The sequence below is a fragment of the Stenella coeruleoalba genome (genome assembly GCF_951394435.1).
Source record: "Stenella coeruleoalba genome assembly, chromosome: 9".
Classification (NCBI taxonomy): Eukaryota; Metazoa; Chordata; class Mammalia; order Artiodactyla; family Delphinidae; genus Stenella; species Stenella coeruleoalba.
In genome coordinates this window covers 75,277,373-75,294,130 of record NC_137155.1, presented here as the reverse complement: position 1 = coordinate 75,294,130, position 16,758 = coordinate 75,277,373, and the positions used below count along the sequence as shown (strand labels likewise).

General features: G+C 36.2%; 1 long non-coding RNA gene across 2 annotated transcripts in view; it reads left to right on the top strand.

Annotated features, from left to right (window-relative positions):
- Window positions 1–10,670, top strand: part of LOC307191694 — a 105,693-nt gene extending 95,023 nt beyond the window's left edge. The window contains exon 4 of one of the 2 annotated variants that reach the window (XR_013829825.1): window positions 9,754–10,670. This is a non-coding gene — a long non-coding RNA (uncharacterized lncRNA). Of the gene's footprint in view, window positions 1–6,043; window positions 6,423–9,753 lie in introns of those variants that run through there. The other variant, XR_013829826.1, reaches the window with a different exon arrangement.
- Window positions 10,671–16,758: the final 6,088 nt, after the last annotated feature.

The following is a 16,758-nucleotide window of genomic DNA, read 5'->3' as shown; positions in this document are numbered from 1 at the left end:
TTTTAGTATTTAAAATTCAAATTAGATTACTAACGTTTCTTCTACCTTTTATACTTATTAATCTAAAAGTGCAATCCAGGTAGATTAAAGAATTAAATGTAAAAAGCAAAATTTATGGAATAAAGTGCAGTTGATCCTTGAACAACAAACATGGGGGGTGGTTAGGGGAGCTGATGTCTTGTGCCACCGAAAATCCATGTAGAATTTTACAGTCGGCTCTCTGCATCTGTGGTTCCACATCCACAGATTCAACCAACTGTGGATGTTGTAGTCCTACAGTATATATTTACTGAAAAAAAAAAATCGGCATATAATTAGATCCATGCTGTTCAGACCTGTGTTGTTCAAGGGTGAACTGTATAGGAATATATCTTAATCATATCGAGTAAGGGAAGATGTTTTAATGAAAGATGTGAAAACTGCAAATCCTATAAGAAAAGATTAGTAAGATTGAATACATCAAAAATTAGAATGTTCACTCAAGAAAAAACATGAACAAGGAATAAGGATCAGACACTGTGAGAACACAATTTCCACAGACTCCCATTACCGTTTCTACACACCTACAGCATTTGCCCCGACTTCATGGCTCAAAGGGCGTTATTCTTATTCCTATGTAAAACCAAATTCTATACATCTGCACTAAATTTCATACTGCCATTTTTTTAACACCTTTATTAGAGTATAATTGCTTTACAGTGGTGTGTTAGTTTCTGCTGTATAACAAAGTGAATCAGCTATACATATACATATATCCCCATATCTCCTCTCTCTTGCGTCTCCCTCCCACCCTCCCTATCCCACCCCACTAGGTGGTCACAGAGCACCGAGCTGATCTCCCTGTGCTATGCAGCTGCTTCCCACTAGCTATCTATTTTATATTTGGTAGTGTATATGTCCATGCTACTCTCTCACTTCGTCCCAGCTTACCCTTCCCCCTCCCCGTGTCCTCAAGTCCATTCTCTACGTCTGCGTCTTTATTCCTGTCCTGCCCCTAGGTTCTTCAGAACCACGTTTTTTTCTTTAGATTCCATATATATGGAATCTTGCTTTTTTAATTGACACATTCAAATGCCTGCTCTCTACTAGGTACTTCTCATTAGCTTACAGATAGACTGTATTGCTCCCATTCTAAGTATGAAATGAAATATAAAGTTTCACTTAAACCCACTTTCCCTGCCTGCTATTTACCCATTGTTTCCCTCCCATTTTACAGTAAAAATAACTTGTCTACCCTCCTTTCCTCCACTCCAATTCTCACTTAAACCCAGTGCAATTAGGCTATTGCTCCACAGACACCGTGGTCATGGCGTCCACATTGTTAAATCAGTGGCACACTTGACTTGCAATTAGTATTTGTCACAGCTGCCCAAGCTCTTCTCTTTGACTCACCTTCTTCCATTTTTCCTGACTTTCCTCATACCTCACTTTTCACCCCTTTTACAGCTTCCTTTGCTGTCTCTTCCCTCCCTTCTTTCCTTTCAGTGTTAAAGTGGCCCAGAGCTCACTGCATGTTCTCCTATGTTCCCTTTGGGATCTCATTCATTCCCAGCGCTTTAAGTACTACTTCTGTGCTGGCAATTCTAAGATTTACATCTCCAACTCAGATTTTTCTCCTGAAATCCAGACTTGTATATATAATCGCCAACATCACATCAGAATAAATGTCTAATCAATGATCCTTTCAGCGATACCTTTAAAATATTTCCAGAGCCTGATTTTTTCTGACCACCTTCACTACTTCTCTCGTAGTCTAAAAGGCTACATTATCTCTCCTCTGATTTCTATAATATTTCCTAACTTGTCTTTCTGTTTTTACTTTGCCTCCTTCACAAGCTGTTCTCAAGACAGTAGCCAAACAGATAACTAATAAGGACCTACTGTATAGCACAGGGAACTCTACTCAATACTCTGTAATGGCCTATATGGGAAAAGAAGCTAAAAAAGAGTGGATATATGTGTGTGTATCACTGATTCACTTTGCTGTACACCTGAAACTAACACAACATTGTAAATCAATTATACTCCAATAAAAATTACAAAAAAAAAAGACAGTAGCCAGAGTCAAGTCATGTTTTAAAAAGCTAAGTGACTCCTCTCCTCAAAACCCTGCAGTAGCTCCCCATTTTACTTCAAGTTAATGCTAATGATCTTACACTTCCTGCAAGGCCCATATGCCCTCAGTCCCCCACTTCAGACATCATGTTTTAAAATTATCTGCTTCATTCCTTTCCACTCAAGTGGCCGCTTTCCTCTCCCTCTAACACTCTGGGGATGTTCCTGCCTAAGAAATTTTGTTCCAAATGGGAAAATATATGACAAATAATGTTTTTATTACACAAAAAGCATGTTCTACATTTTACATATAATTCATTATAAACCGAATAAAAAGCATCAAGCACAACGCTAAAATGGGCAAAGAATATGGACATATATGTCAGAAAGTATGAACTATAAACAAGCAATAAGCTTAAGTATGAGGGAACTGCTGATGGCAGCGTCATTTTTACACTCTTGAGGGCTATTGCACATTTTGTATCAGAACATTAAATTATTATTAATGCTCTTTTAAACAAAAATTCATCAATTGATCTATGTTCAGGAAATAAAAAGCTATGGTTGTGAAGTTTTCACATATGCATTTTATCACACTATTATTTATTTTAATTAAACACTGGAGAGATGATAAACTATTAATTTTTAAATAAATAGTAATATATATTTAGTAGCCACTCAAAATAATATTTTGAGGAATATTTAATGATTCAGAACAGGAAATGAAAATGCAGCATGCATGTGTTTATGTATTTACATGTGTCTGTGAGTGTGTGTATGTGTGTGCACCAGAGTAAAGAAAAATGCCAGTGATTATTTTCTCCAAGTAGTGGTACTAGAGTTTATTTAAAATGTATTCTTTACCCTTTGCTATATTTTCCATGTCTTATAAGATAAATATTAGTGGATTTCAGAATTTTATAATCGATGTTTTATAAATTAATCTGTGTTGTTTCATGTATTGTGGTGTCAGGGACATAGGGTATGGCTGGTTCTAGACTTGAGTTCAAACTGAAAGGAGGAAATTTAAACTAGAGAGGGTAAATAAACAACATCCTTATCTAAGTCAGCAGATTTGTTTATTTTTAATCCTATGGAGATGTTATATAAAAAGGTTTAGAACAATAGACTATTTTATTAATATTTATGTCCTATTATACTTACAAAGCATTTATATCTATTATCCAAGTTAACTTTCATAATGCTTTGTAGTAAAGATTTGCATTATAACGTCTTACCCAAAGTCATGCACACATTTATTCATTTACAAATAGATTTTGAGTCCCTAATAAGTGCCGAATAAGTTTTATCTGCCGGAATGCAGGAGTGAAGAAGACAGATCTATTCTGTGTGTCAAGCAACTTCAACATTGACAGACCCTGGATTCAAGCCCATCTGCTTGACCATAGGCTCATACTCTTTCACTACATTAAGTGTTTTTTGGTGATTTAATTTGAAACTTTTTTTTTCCTTACAGGTTTCTATTTGTCCTCTCACAAAGTAATTGATCTAAATCTCCACTTTGCAAATGAAATCCAGACTTTGTATACTTTGTAAATAATTCAATTAAAATCTAAATTATCTGGGTGAAATATTTCTCTTCTATGTATCAGTTTGCTGGTGGCCACCTGCTTACACTGTACTCAGAAAGCCGCCAAACAAATATATCCCTTGCATTTGCTAAGACGAAATAATTTCCAGGCCATGACCTTCCACATTATGTTTCATCCTGGCATTAATTTTAATGAAATAATAATGTACTTGGCACCAGAATATCATCTAACATCCAAGGATCTCCAAGTATGTAACAGACATTAATTCAGTAGCACAATGGCTCCGTAAGAGAAAACACCATTGTCACAATCCTGGAATGGAATAGATTGTTGAACAGGGAAAATAATGATGGGGAACGCATTTTGAACTAATCAGAAGGGAGTAAGCTGCCAACCTGAATACTTTCAGTTCATTACCTTACTCGAAGTAGAAGAGGGTGGGGATGAGCTGGGACCGCTCAGAAGAAACCCCAAATTCTGAGGTTGGGGTAAAACATCTCACCTCTTCACCTAGTTTAATATATGAATGCTCTGTGATAATAAATTTAAAAATATTTATGTTTGGTTGACAATTTCCTTTACCTGAAAGCACTAGATTTAAAAATCACAAAAAAGCCTCTAACCCAAACCTAGTCCATAAAAGAAAGATGTTTCTAACTGAGGTGACTAGATGGAAGTTTTGCATACACAAATCAACTAATAAAAAATCATTATGGCTCCTGAAAATGACTCAAAACTGTCTTCTGAAATGACTTACATTTGCTCATGATATATATTAAAATGTAATGTAAAGAACAAAGTTAACATCGCCATCGAAGGATGTCGTTATCTATAAATGAAAAATTATCAAACAGGTTGTTTTCATTCCAGTAAAATGTTTTTGTGTTAAATGAGGCTATTAATTGCTGGATAAGGAGATCATTTTGATCATTTGGCATGGTAACATTTGATCCTTCGGTATCCCAAAGTTAGCGATGCTCTTTATTCCAAACAGAAAGGGCCCAAAAATTAATTTCAATATGTTATCTGCACCCAATAAATGTACTTATAAAAAAGATATCTCATTCTGTTTTTCACACAGCTTTGTTGTATTTAATTTTATCTAACTTTAATAATTGTTAAACTTTGTGCACTTCCACTGAAAAAGATTTCACACAGTTTGCTGATTTGCAATTGGCAGTACCTTTCAAAGGTAAAGCTGTGAAGCAATATCAGAAGTAAGGGACTAATGTTTTGCTCAGAAAATGTATTACATTTGCATTTCCTACAGCTCTTCTGCTTTGTAGAGGTATATACTGTGTTTGTATGAAAGATGACTTTAGAACTACTTCTATCCTTTTAAGCATAAGTAGTTGAAAAATGGTGAATGAAGATGAGACTGGTCATTAAACTCTAGAATATGCAGAGAACGTCCTAGTGCATTTCAGCACTTGGATTATGTCATCCACAAAAATTAGTTTCTCAGTTATTTTGATTGCCGTTTCAAAAAATACTTGACAGCTGCACACTCTGTTAATATAAGAGTTCTTGGGAATGTGCATCTTTGCTTAGTTATAATGTAATAAAGTTAAGATCATTCTATTAAATAGTAATTAGTTTACAGGGAATTCTAAATGCTTATTATGAGTTAATCTGATCCTTTAAAAAGAGAACTGTTAATGTTTTAAGTGTTACACTTAAAAACAGAAAAGTAAATTGATTTTTGCTTAAAAGTGAAATTACTTAAAATACATCATATAACTGCTCTTTTTGAAACTGTTTTACCTGAAATTTTACTTTGCCTATATTTTTATTTCATCATTAATTTAGCTAAAACATTTGCACATATAAATCTATTATTTAAGAGACTATTACTTAGTACTCGGGAGTATGAGTTTTGTGGAAAGAATACTAGTAAAGAGGAATTAATATATTTTTTCATGTTTAAAATATTAATACTTAAAATTTATTAATCAGTAAGCTCTTATTAGGCATGTGGTAAATGCTTTCTAAGTATGTGCTTATTTAATCCTCAGAATTCTGTGATATAGGCACTGTACTACAGTTAACATTATATTTTATTATATTTATATATTATTATATTTACCCAAAGCTACAACAAGTAAGTGGCAGATTTGTGCTGTGAGCACAGTACTGGATTGTGTCTTACTACGTAAATGGAGTCCATGAGGCATTTCAGTCACGAGAATAGATTAGGGACCATGGATAGTTCCACTCCCCTGCAGCCAATGGATTTGAAACTGTGAAAATATTACTCTGGTTTTCAATATTTGATATAGAAATCTTAGGTCTGGACTGTAAGACACAGGTGATAGTGTCTGTACTGTAAAATGGCTGATAAATTTGGGGAATATAATATTGATATTTTATCTTAGTAATTATATTTTCCAATGTTATTTATACACTATTAAAGCCAAATATCTCTCTGTTCCTAGGTTCTCAGGAAGAAACATTTTCCGAATTTACAGTATAAAATCCACCCCCCCGCCATGATCAGCTATTTCTTTCATAAGCAGACCTGGATAAATGGATCACAATGGTGGCATGCTGTGGAATAATTATAATTGGTCATCTAGACTAAAAAATATAGCCAGAATGATATTCTACACAGTGTAGCCAGGCTACAGATGCTAAGTTTAAAGGAATGTTGCAATTGACTTTAGGGTTATAATTACAATAGCCAAATTCTATGCAATACATATAAATCCTACAGGAAAACTCTAGAGCATTCAAAATAATATTAAATGCTTCCACAGAATAGTGCTACATACAATCATAAATAAACTAAGAGGCAATATTTTGACAATCGGCAAATTATGTCACCGGCCCATGTGTCAGCACAGTAGAACAGAGCCACTCTGCTGTGACCCGTGTCCAAAGCTGGCTCATTCTGCCTGCAACATAGTCTTTTAATTCTTACACACATCATCTCACACATGACATTTTCTGGTTGGTACTAAGAGTGGCTTTTCTTACATGCTGCCTATTTTTTTTTCCCTTTCATTTTTAAAAGATTCTTTGAATAATATTATATTTTGTAAGTAGTATCTACAGGTTTGATTCAAGTAGAATGGATCAGCATTTATCAGGAAAAACCTAAATTGCACAAAGCAAAATGTTGCTTGGTGATACAATTTTCTTAATTTGAGATACTAAAGCTATGATTGGATATAATTAGTATTTTTCAACATTACTCCATTTGAGAGTAAGAACATAGTCTTGATGAAATATCTCAGGCTTAAGTTTTAGTTTCTATAGGGTAGCTTTTAAAAATAATATAGTCATGGTATTGGTTTAAGCTTTGCAGTATATACAACCATTACTTGAGTGTAATCTAACAAAAATAGTATTGAATTTATAAGTCAGTAGAGTTCTTATTTCGATGGCCGATTGACTACACAATTTCAGAAATCATGTTCTGTTGATGCTTCCCAAACTACATAATATTTCTGTACGATTCTTCTGAAAATTAATAAGCAAATGAAAAAGGAAGAGTTGGAGAAGGAACAAAGTATGTATGATATAATCTATAAAAAAGATTTTATTTTCATTCCTTTTCACCACCAGTGAGGAACTAGGTACACAGAGAAGCTACATAACTCCCCCAAAGTCACACAGACAATGGAACTGAGATTTGAACCTTCATGATCTGATTCTAGAATCTATGTTCTTAACTACTATGATACGTCACACCCTTCTGTAACTTTGGAAAATACTGCTATCCTAACACCTTACCTTTATGGTTCTGTGAAATCTTTTGAACACACGAATCTACCGATCCAGAGATGGAATATTTGTTTTAAATTACTTTGTTTTGCTTATAGGGACGGACCTGCAATGTCCATTCACATGCTTGTAATCCTTTATGGTGAAAACATACACTAGCGAGATAATCTACGGTGTGCTACAATCTTGACCACGCAGGTGCTTGGTCAACTGAAATAAACACAGGAAACACTTGATTTCAGAATGAAGTAGGATATCTTCAATTCTGAGCCCTAACAATTTTCTGGAATTAGTACAGGGACTCTAAGGTTAAAATAATTGCTTCAGTTATGTGAATGGTCTATGATAAGGGTTGACTGATATATGGTATGTATTGGAAGATACATAATAAAACATTTTTCACCCTATTTACTGGCACCTACAAATGCCAAGGGCTGTGCTCTGCCCTGGGTGGTGTAATGTGGATACTCCTCGTCCACAGGGAGTTTACAGTTTAATAGGGCGAGGCAAGCATTTAACAGATCAACAGATGTGCAGCATCTGTCTAAAAGGGGAAGTACAGATTGCTAAGGGAGTAACCCCAACTTGGGAGAGCTAATTCAGTCTAGGATGTTCAGGGAGTCAAGGGCACTGGGATCTGAAGAAAACAATTATCAGCTGAATAGATTTGTGAGTGTGGTAGAGGTAGAAAAAGGAGAGTGTTCCGAACATGTGGTATAATACTTCCAAGGACTGCAAAACAGAATACGGAAGGAAGACTCTTCAAAGTGCACACTACCAAATGTAAGGTAGATAGCTAGTGGGAAGCAGCTGCATAGCACAGGGAGATCAGCTCGGTCCTTTGTGACCACCTAGAGGGGTGGGATAGGGAGGGTTGGAGGGAGGGAGACGCAAGAGGGAAGAGATATGGGAACATATGTATATGTATAACTGATTCACTTTGTTATAAAGCAGAAACTAACACACCATTGTAAAGCAATTATACTCTAATAAAGATGTAAACAAAAAAAAGTGTGAGGATTCTTGAAAGATAATCCAGGAGTAGATGGTTAAGTGCTTGAAATCTAACTATGCTCAGTCAGAAACCTTGGTGCCTCGTACAGTACGCCCTTCTGCAAAGGACGGAGAAGGTTTAGAAGCAGGCCTGAAGGCGGCCATGGCTGTAAGATGATGGAAGTCCTCTTGCCTGCTTTTACTCTGTCTTGGGCTCCTAATTGCCCAGAAGTCCCTTGTTTCTACTGTTTGGCAGCACCCTTTTTCACAAGAGGGGAAACCAGTCTGAGCTGTGACTGCACTTACAGCACAAGTGATTGAGTAATGGGCTACTCCTTTCCGCTGTCACATCCTGCAGCCCCTCCCACTCCTGCGACCTTCCCTGTCTTCATGTCTTTACCTGGCATGACGTAGCACAGCTGATTGTTCAAGAGGAAACCAAACCGGTACCCTAGGGTCAGAAAATTTACCTTTCAAATACCGCTTTTGGCTTGTTCCAAGTACAGAATCAATCTACGTGTGCGTACACACACGTGTAAGAGCTAAAAGGCCTGTTGTATAGTATTCTAAAAAGAAGGAGAACAGATCATGTTTATGAGGAAACTAAATAGTCTCTCTTCAAGTATTTAGGATCCATGGACATAAAGAAAGCAAACTTGCATCCAGAAATTAGTCATGCATATTGTTTTTTCTTGTTTCTGCTTTTCTGTGTTTCTCCTATTTTTCACCTGGGCACACTACAAACACTAGCATCCTGACCTTTACTGCAGCTAGATGTGGCTACAAAACTCAGTTACAATCAAAGTAATGGGAAGGGAGTGGTATGTGCCTACCTCTAGAACAGACCTTTAAAATCTGTGAGCACTCTTACATGTTCTAAACCCTCCCCTTCTTTTTTCGTTGTTGTTGCCGTTACCTAGAATAGAGAGGCCATGTGTTGAAGACTGAAGAGTTTCTATTAGTCTGGGACTCGAAATGAATGCAAAAATGCAAGAACCCCCATCCCAACACTACAACTGCTACAAATACACATCTTTTCTCACTGACTTGGAACATCAGCCTTCTACTATTAGATAAGAGAGAAATACACTGTCTTTTGCTTAAGTCTGTAACATGTTGTGTATATTTGTTACTGTAGCTTACCTTACCCTACCTGGCACAGAATCTCTAAATTCTCATTCTGTGTTTATGAAACATACTATATTACAGGTAAACACAACTTTGTAGCCTGTTAGTATGATTCACTTACTTCTTGATCAAATAAACTCATTTGATAAGATCAAAAATTAACCCATTGTATATTTTTTCTTTATAGCTAATAACATTTTACACATTACAAGCAAAACCTAAAAGTATTAGTAATACCATTATTAACCTCCAAAGAATGTTTCATTTTAATGGAGAGTTCTTTTTTTTTTTTTTGCAGTATGCAGGCCTTTCACTGTTGTGGCCTCTCCCGTTGCAGAGCACAGGCTCCGGACGCACAGGCTCAGTGGCCATGGCTCACGGGCCCAGCCGCTCCGTGGCATATGGGATCTTCCCGAACCGGGGCACGAACCCGTGTCCCCTGCATCGGCAGGCGGACTCTCAACCACTGCGCCACCAAGGAAGCCCCTAATGGAGAGTTCTTTTAAAGTACCACGTCTTGGTTGAAGTGCCCTAACATTCTTAGTCATGTAGTTCAAATATGTGAAAATCAAGTTCTTATAATACTTCTCCTTAACTTAAGATAATGAGTCAAAATGATAAAACCCTAATTTGGACCTGAAATTTTCTCTATTTCAACACATATAAGTATGCCAAACTTTAGGGCATTCTTCTGAAGCACAGTTATCAAAGTTTTTCACATAAGATTTTAAACATTTTAAAAATGTAAAACCTATTAGTGAACCATAGTCCTGTATATTATTAAAATATCTTTGCACCTAATTGGAAAAGTATTAATAAGGGTCATGATTCTAAAGTTACTAAAATTTCCCAAGATGTTCTGGAAGAGCTCCAATTTATCAAACTGTATATATTATGCCAGGAACATTCAAGGTCAAGGTCCCTGGCAGCCTTTGGTCTAAAGCTATGCATATGAAGGAGTCCTGTGGGGTTCAGGGCAAATTTCTTCTCATTTCATTATCTTACTTTTTGTGTAGATAATAAAAAAATCAAAACAAAACAAAAAACGTCCCCCAAATTCTTTTTTGGTTAGCCATGACCAAAATACTAAAATACTTAGAGGGATCTTCTATCAAAGCAGACCTTTATAGATGTCACTTTCCTGCAAAAAGTTTGTGCCCTAGTTAGACTCACATACAATTTAAAAATTGGAACTAGGCCTTCTTATACACTAAATTCCATTGCTTTTCTCTTAAGTCAGTGGTTTCTTGTGCTTTTAGTGTAACTTGTTACAACTCATCTAAGCCAATTTTTTTAATGCCATCCAATTTCTTCTCATATCTTGAACTGAGATCAGGACCAGAAGTGTCTTGGTGCCTGCAAATTTTGAGAATCTATTTTATTTTTTTAATTCAGAAAAAGGTAGTTAAAGGAATCACAGAAAAGTAGAGAAGGCAGCGTGAGTTCTCATGATCTGTTTATGGAATCAAGCACCCATTATCCATTCTTCAGCAATAACTCTTGAGTCAAGGATTATCTCAGTTTGAAACTACCCCCTGAACTCCAGCAAATACATATCCATCCACAGATGTATGCATATACAAACAACCAGAAATGCTCAGATAGCAGTAATAAACCAATACTAGCAAAGAGTTTAAATCAAATACTGTTATTTTTTCTTTTAATATTTGTCTCCTTTTTGTGTTAAAGAACAGTGAACAACATAGTATCATGATTATTAGCTTCAGGAAGAGAATAAAAATGTGAGGAGATACTACTTCTATACTATGGGTTGATGACAGTCATGGAAACTGTGTAAGTTGTGATTACTGGAAGCAAAAGAGGGATTCTACTCGCAGGTGGCAGATGGGACACACGCATTTATTACTCCCTTCTACCTACGTTCAATTCAATTTCTTTGAATTATCAGAAAGGATATTTATTTTAAATATGTAATAGCAATAAAACAAGAAATGGTAAAGGTAACAAAAACTAGAAGAAAAACAGATGAGATCATATGTGGAAAATAAAAAGCAACTATAAGCCATAATAGGCACAAAACAGAACTGTTCCATAGGTAATAACAGCCTTTGCCATGGAATCTACTGGAAAACTCTTAAGTTTATAAACAACTAAAAAGTCAGCTGAGTACAAGTACTTAATGGAAGGACAGCATGAGAAACAGATCAACCACTCATGGCTACAGAAATAGCTGTACTGTTATGTTTACCTCTAGATAAACTCCTAAACTCAAAGTGGTGGGGACTTCTTCCATGGTTATTGGGGCCAGAGAGAGAAAGAGCAGCAAAGCTTAATATAAATCTGCATTTTCACAGTAAATATGGAGTAATAATGAGTGAGAAGGAGAAAGGTCAGCTCCACTGCTGAAACACACTACAATGTTCACGGTCCAATGTAAAGCCCTGCTCAACCTGGTCATTATAGGGGTCACCATCTGGATCCCTATTTCCACAATCTGAAGGAAAACTGGCAAGCCATCTAAAACAATATAAAGTAATTTGGAAGTATTATTACAAGTAAACAGATACATGTGCCTTGTCTATACTTCTGGGTATCTACCCTGGAGACATTTTATACATGTGCACAGATATATATGCACATGGATATTGATTTTAAATTTAATAGTGGAGGAAATGGAAACAGCAGAAATGTTTATCAATAGGACACCGACAAACATACATACATCCATACAAACGAAAACCACCCAGTCATTAAAAATCATGGTGCATGGAGATGGAAATAAGAACAGTGAAAAAAAAAAGAAAAAAAAAAAGAACAGTGAAAATACATACATATATATATATATATATATATATATATATATATATATAGGCAGTACGTGGGCCTCTCACCGTTGTGGCCTCTCCCGTTGCGGAGCACAGGCTCCAGACGAGCAGGCTCAGCGGCCATGGCCCACGGGCCCAGCCGCTCCGCGGCATGTGGGATCCTCCCGGACCGCGGCACGATCCCGTGTCCCCTGCATCGGCAGGCGGACTCTCAACCAATGCGCCACCAGGGAAGCCCGAAAATACATATCTTGAAGGGTTCCTTACATGGGTGTATACATTTGTCAAAGGTCATCAAACTGTTCTCTCTACATTTTAGTGAATGTAATTATATGCCTCTAACTCTTAAAGCTAACAGAGAAGCCATCATGAGTTTTGTTGAGATGTGTTAGGACACAGAAATAGGAAATCTGAAACAAAAATATTTTGTAAATATTTAGACTTTACCATTAATAGGGGTGCTTGGGCTTCCCTGGTGGCTCAGAGGCTAAGAGAGTGGCTCTATCTTAGCCTCTCTTGGATTGTCTACTCTGGCACAAAGATACTGACAGGGACATGAACTGGAGCAGAGAATATGGGCTTTTAGACTCTACTTCCAGGTATACCATTCTGGATCACATATCATGACTGAACTATGCAAATGGAAGAGAAGAATGACTGCTGACCATCTCTGAAACCTTCCTTTGATAACCTCACACTCACACTAACATCTAACTATGAGGAACCTCTGAGCATCCGTTTGCAGTGTTCTGGCTGTTGGTTGGGTCTTCTTCACAGAAGCACTATTAAGAAACAGTCTTCCATCCCCAGGGACCAGTTAACAATGAGAAGATATGCAGACAAGCATGTTTGATGACCAACTCTAGATCTTTTCTAGAAGGAATGAGGGCAGATTCCAATTACTGAGCCAGAATGAGCCCTATTCTTGCCTGTTCTCTAGCCAACAACTCTGTGTGCCCAATCACAGCGATTTATATCCATGATGGAAGGACTAAACTCACAGGGGGAAAGATAATCTTATCGAGTCAAAGCCAAATGTAGATAAGCTGATTATCACGGAAGGTTTGAAGCAAGAGAAACTGGATACAAAACTCTAAACATTTCTTATTATCAGCAAATGTGCACAGCAGCTGCTGGTAATCACCAATCACAATAAGCAGATAGACAGAAAAGGGGAAAATATTGTGGATGCACCCAAATTCCAAATCTTGGCACCTAACTGAATTTAGTGCAGAGCATCAGCATGAATTCAAATATGTGTGAATCATGGTAATCATGCGAAGTGCTAAATCACACATTTCCTGATTTATCCAAGCTTCCAAAAACACTATATTCTCTGTGCCACAATTTGTACTAAGCTTTTTAGGGTCAAACTTCTAGCGTCACACCACACACACACACACACACACTCTTCCCAACCATGTGCTTTGCTACAGCATTATATAGCAATTATCATATTAAAAGAAATAAAGCATTTGGATGTGTGAATCAAAGATACTGACAAGAACTTTCATCAACGTCAATTTAACAAAAAAAATTCAAAGAACTATATATGTATCTTTGTGTTTGTATATGTATGTTTATCTATCCATCCATTCACACACACACACAAGCATTCAACCAGAAAATATCCAATATTTATTTTATTAAACAGCAATAGGCCCAATCTCATGGAGTTTATCTTGCAGTTAGGACAGGTTAAAACACAGAGGGGAAATTAAGCACATTAAGGTAAACCTGAGGAATCCCTGTGGTGGTGGAACTGTTCTGTATTTTGACTGTGGGGGTGATACACAAACCTACACTTGTGCTAAAATTGCACAGGACCAAATACACACACACACACACACACACACACAGTCCAATAAATCTGAGTAGATCTGAGTAATATCAGTAGATTACATCAATGTTAGTAACCTGGTTGTAATATTATGCTTTGCAAGACATTACCATGGGGGGAAACTGGATAAAGGGCACACAGGTCTCTCTGTATTATTTCTTACCGCTGCCTATGAACCTACAACGATCTCCAACTAAAAGGTTTACTTGAGATAAAACTGAAATGCAAAGTGATAAGTGCTAAGATAAAAAAAGCACAAGTTGTTATGGGGGCACATAATAGGGCTATATAATCTAGATTGGTAGGTTAAAGAGATTGAGTAGAATGAAATTAAGCAATTGCAAGTTAAAGAAGTCCAGGAATAAAGATTAGTTTATGCAAACAATGTAGTTTAGTCTAAAACATTATTTCTGAGTATTGTTAGGTAATTTTAAATATTTTCCAGGTGAGAGAAAAGAGATTCTATTGGAGAGCGGGTTAGTCGCCAATTCTTTAAGGAATATGTGATTACATTAATGTTTATGGGTCCAAACTGTAAAAGGTATGTGAATCCCTTTATATCTTGTATCTAGAGACACTAAAATGATCTAACAGCAGGGTAGTGAAGGTCATGGATGAGGCTAACCTAGAGGCACGAGCAACATAAATAGGTGCAAAAATTCAAGACAGAGTGCCTGTCACAAACTGAGAACTGGACAAATATGGGTTGAATGTAAAAGGAGACAGTGGTAGTAGAGACAGTAAGGAGGGGAAGCATAGCCTTGACTATCCATTGGATATAGATGGTGTAGGAGACAGTTATCAAACTCAGGAAGGGATCACTCCAGGGTTACAGGTATGAGTTTTAAGTGTTTAATTGTACCATTTATTTCCACATGAATACAAATAAGTGTCAGCTTGTAACTCCTTTTCTTCTTTCTCCTTCTCCTTTCTTTAATGAAACAGTGTAATCTACCTTGTATTTTACACTGGAAAAATGTGTTGGAAAAATTGAGTGGATGTCAAAGGTTACCAGGGGACAAGATAAGCAATTCCAGTTCTTTTCGTTTACAGCATCTCAAACCATGCTGTGTCCTCCCCAAATAGTAAAACTGTATTACATTTTTATTTCACTTTGGAAAGAGATGCACACTACACTTTTTATTGCAAATATTCAAATAATATTCTCGAACTGGGAGTCAATATTGTTTAATAGTCACCTGGACTATATAAGCAGTGACCCTCAATAATTTGCAATGCTTTGAAGGCTGCCAAATAGGTGGCAAAAACACTACTTTTAACTTCAGGATAACAGATTGTATTTCTTTTATGATATCCCTGCAGTGGTGAAAATGGAAATTATTGACTCTGGGAACTCAGCCTACAGTGCTGTTAATCACTGTATTGCTATTAATTGATTTCCTTAAGAATGAGCCAGAGCCAGCAGGACACTACTTATTAGACCTCTCTCCCACTTGTAATGCAGTGCTTTTAATACTGCATGCAGAGTTTTCGGAGTGAAATGTTTGGTTTTCAGAACAGAGGTACCTTTGTATGGAACAAATAAGAACCAGTCAGTTTAAGCTATATAGTAATACATTGATCCTTTGAAAGGGAGAGACTTGAATTGTTCTTTCCTCTGTCTGCATTATCATAGGTAAATAATTTGAAACTATGTATTCAAATATTCAGTTCAGTCATGTTGCTTGTATTGCAATATGTGCAGAAACCTCAAGATCTTTTATTATTTTGAAATAATACCTAGGGACCCCACTACTTTGTCCAACATACCTAGAACAATCATTTTGTCCAAAAAGGCACCCCAAGTTTCTAGAAACTAGAAGCTAAAAGCTACTTCCTTTTTTTTCCCCCAATATCCATAACCGGCAGTCGAGAGCATGAGGTTAGATATTAAATAAAACTAAAATTCAGAAGGAAAAATTTATAATCTATATTCAAAATAATAGAACACTATGCTGACATGAATATATTTATGGGTATATTTAAACAATGAACATACGTCTATCTTAACTAGGCAAAGTTGAGGACTATTATCTAATACATTAGAAAGTTTGATTGATCGATCATTTTGCCCTTTTTCTTAATAGACTATTACAGCAGTAGACAAAGGAAGAAATAAAGTGCCCAGCTAATCGATCTGTATCATACTGGAAAGGTCAAAATAGAATTGTACATTACTACTGTCAGAAATATATAAAACATTAACGTTTCCATACCATAGTCTCATCACAAAAATTGTAATGGAGACTGAAAAAGACACAATATTCGTCCATTCTTATGACTAAAATAGCTATTAAGTTGGAAATGGAATGGCAAAAATCTAATCTCAGGAGAGGTGCTGACTGGAAGAAAATATTACGGATCCATTCCTTTCTTCTGTAGGATCTTGAGTTCTCACTAAAGCCATCCTATATGTACTCAGATATTTTTTCCACAAGAAACCCTCTAAGTGACATATGTGTACTCATGACTTACAATACAACATCTGTTAGAAATAGGCAAAGGCATACATCAAAAGCAAATAATACATTTAGTAAGTAATAAAATATAGAAATAATAAATATAACTATTAAGAAGGTCAATTAAGAATTACATTTTGCATCTTGTTAAATTAATGCAGTATAGGAACTTGAGAAGAATTATACATAAATGGGAATATTCTGTGAATAGCTTCAAG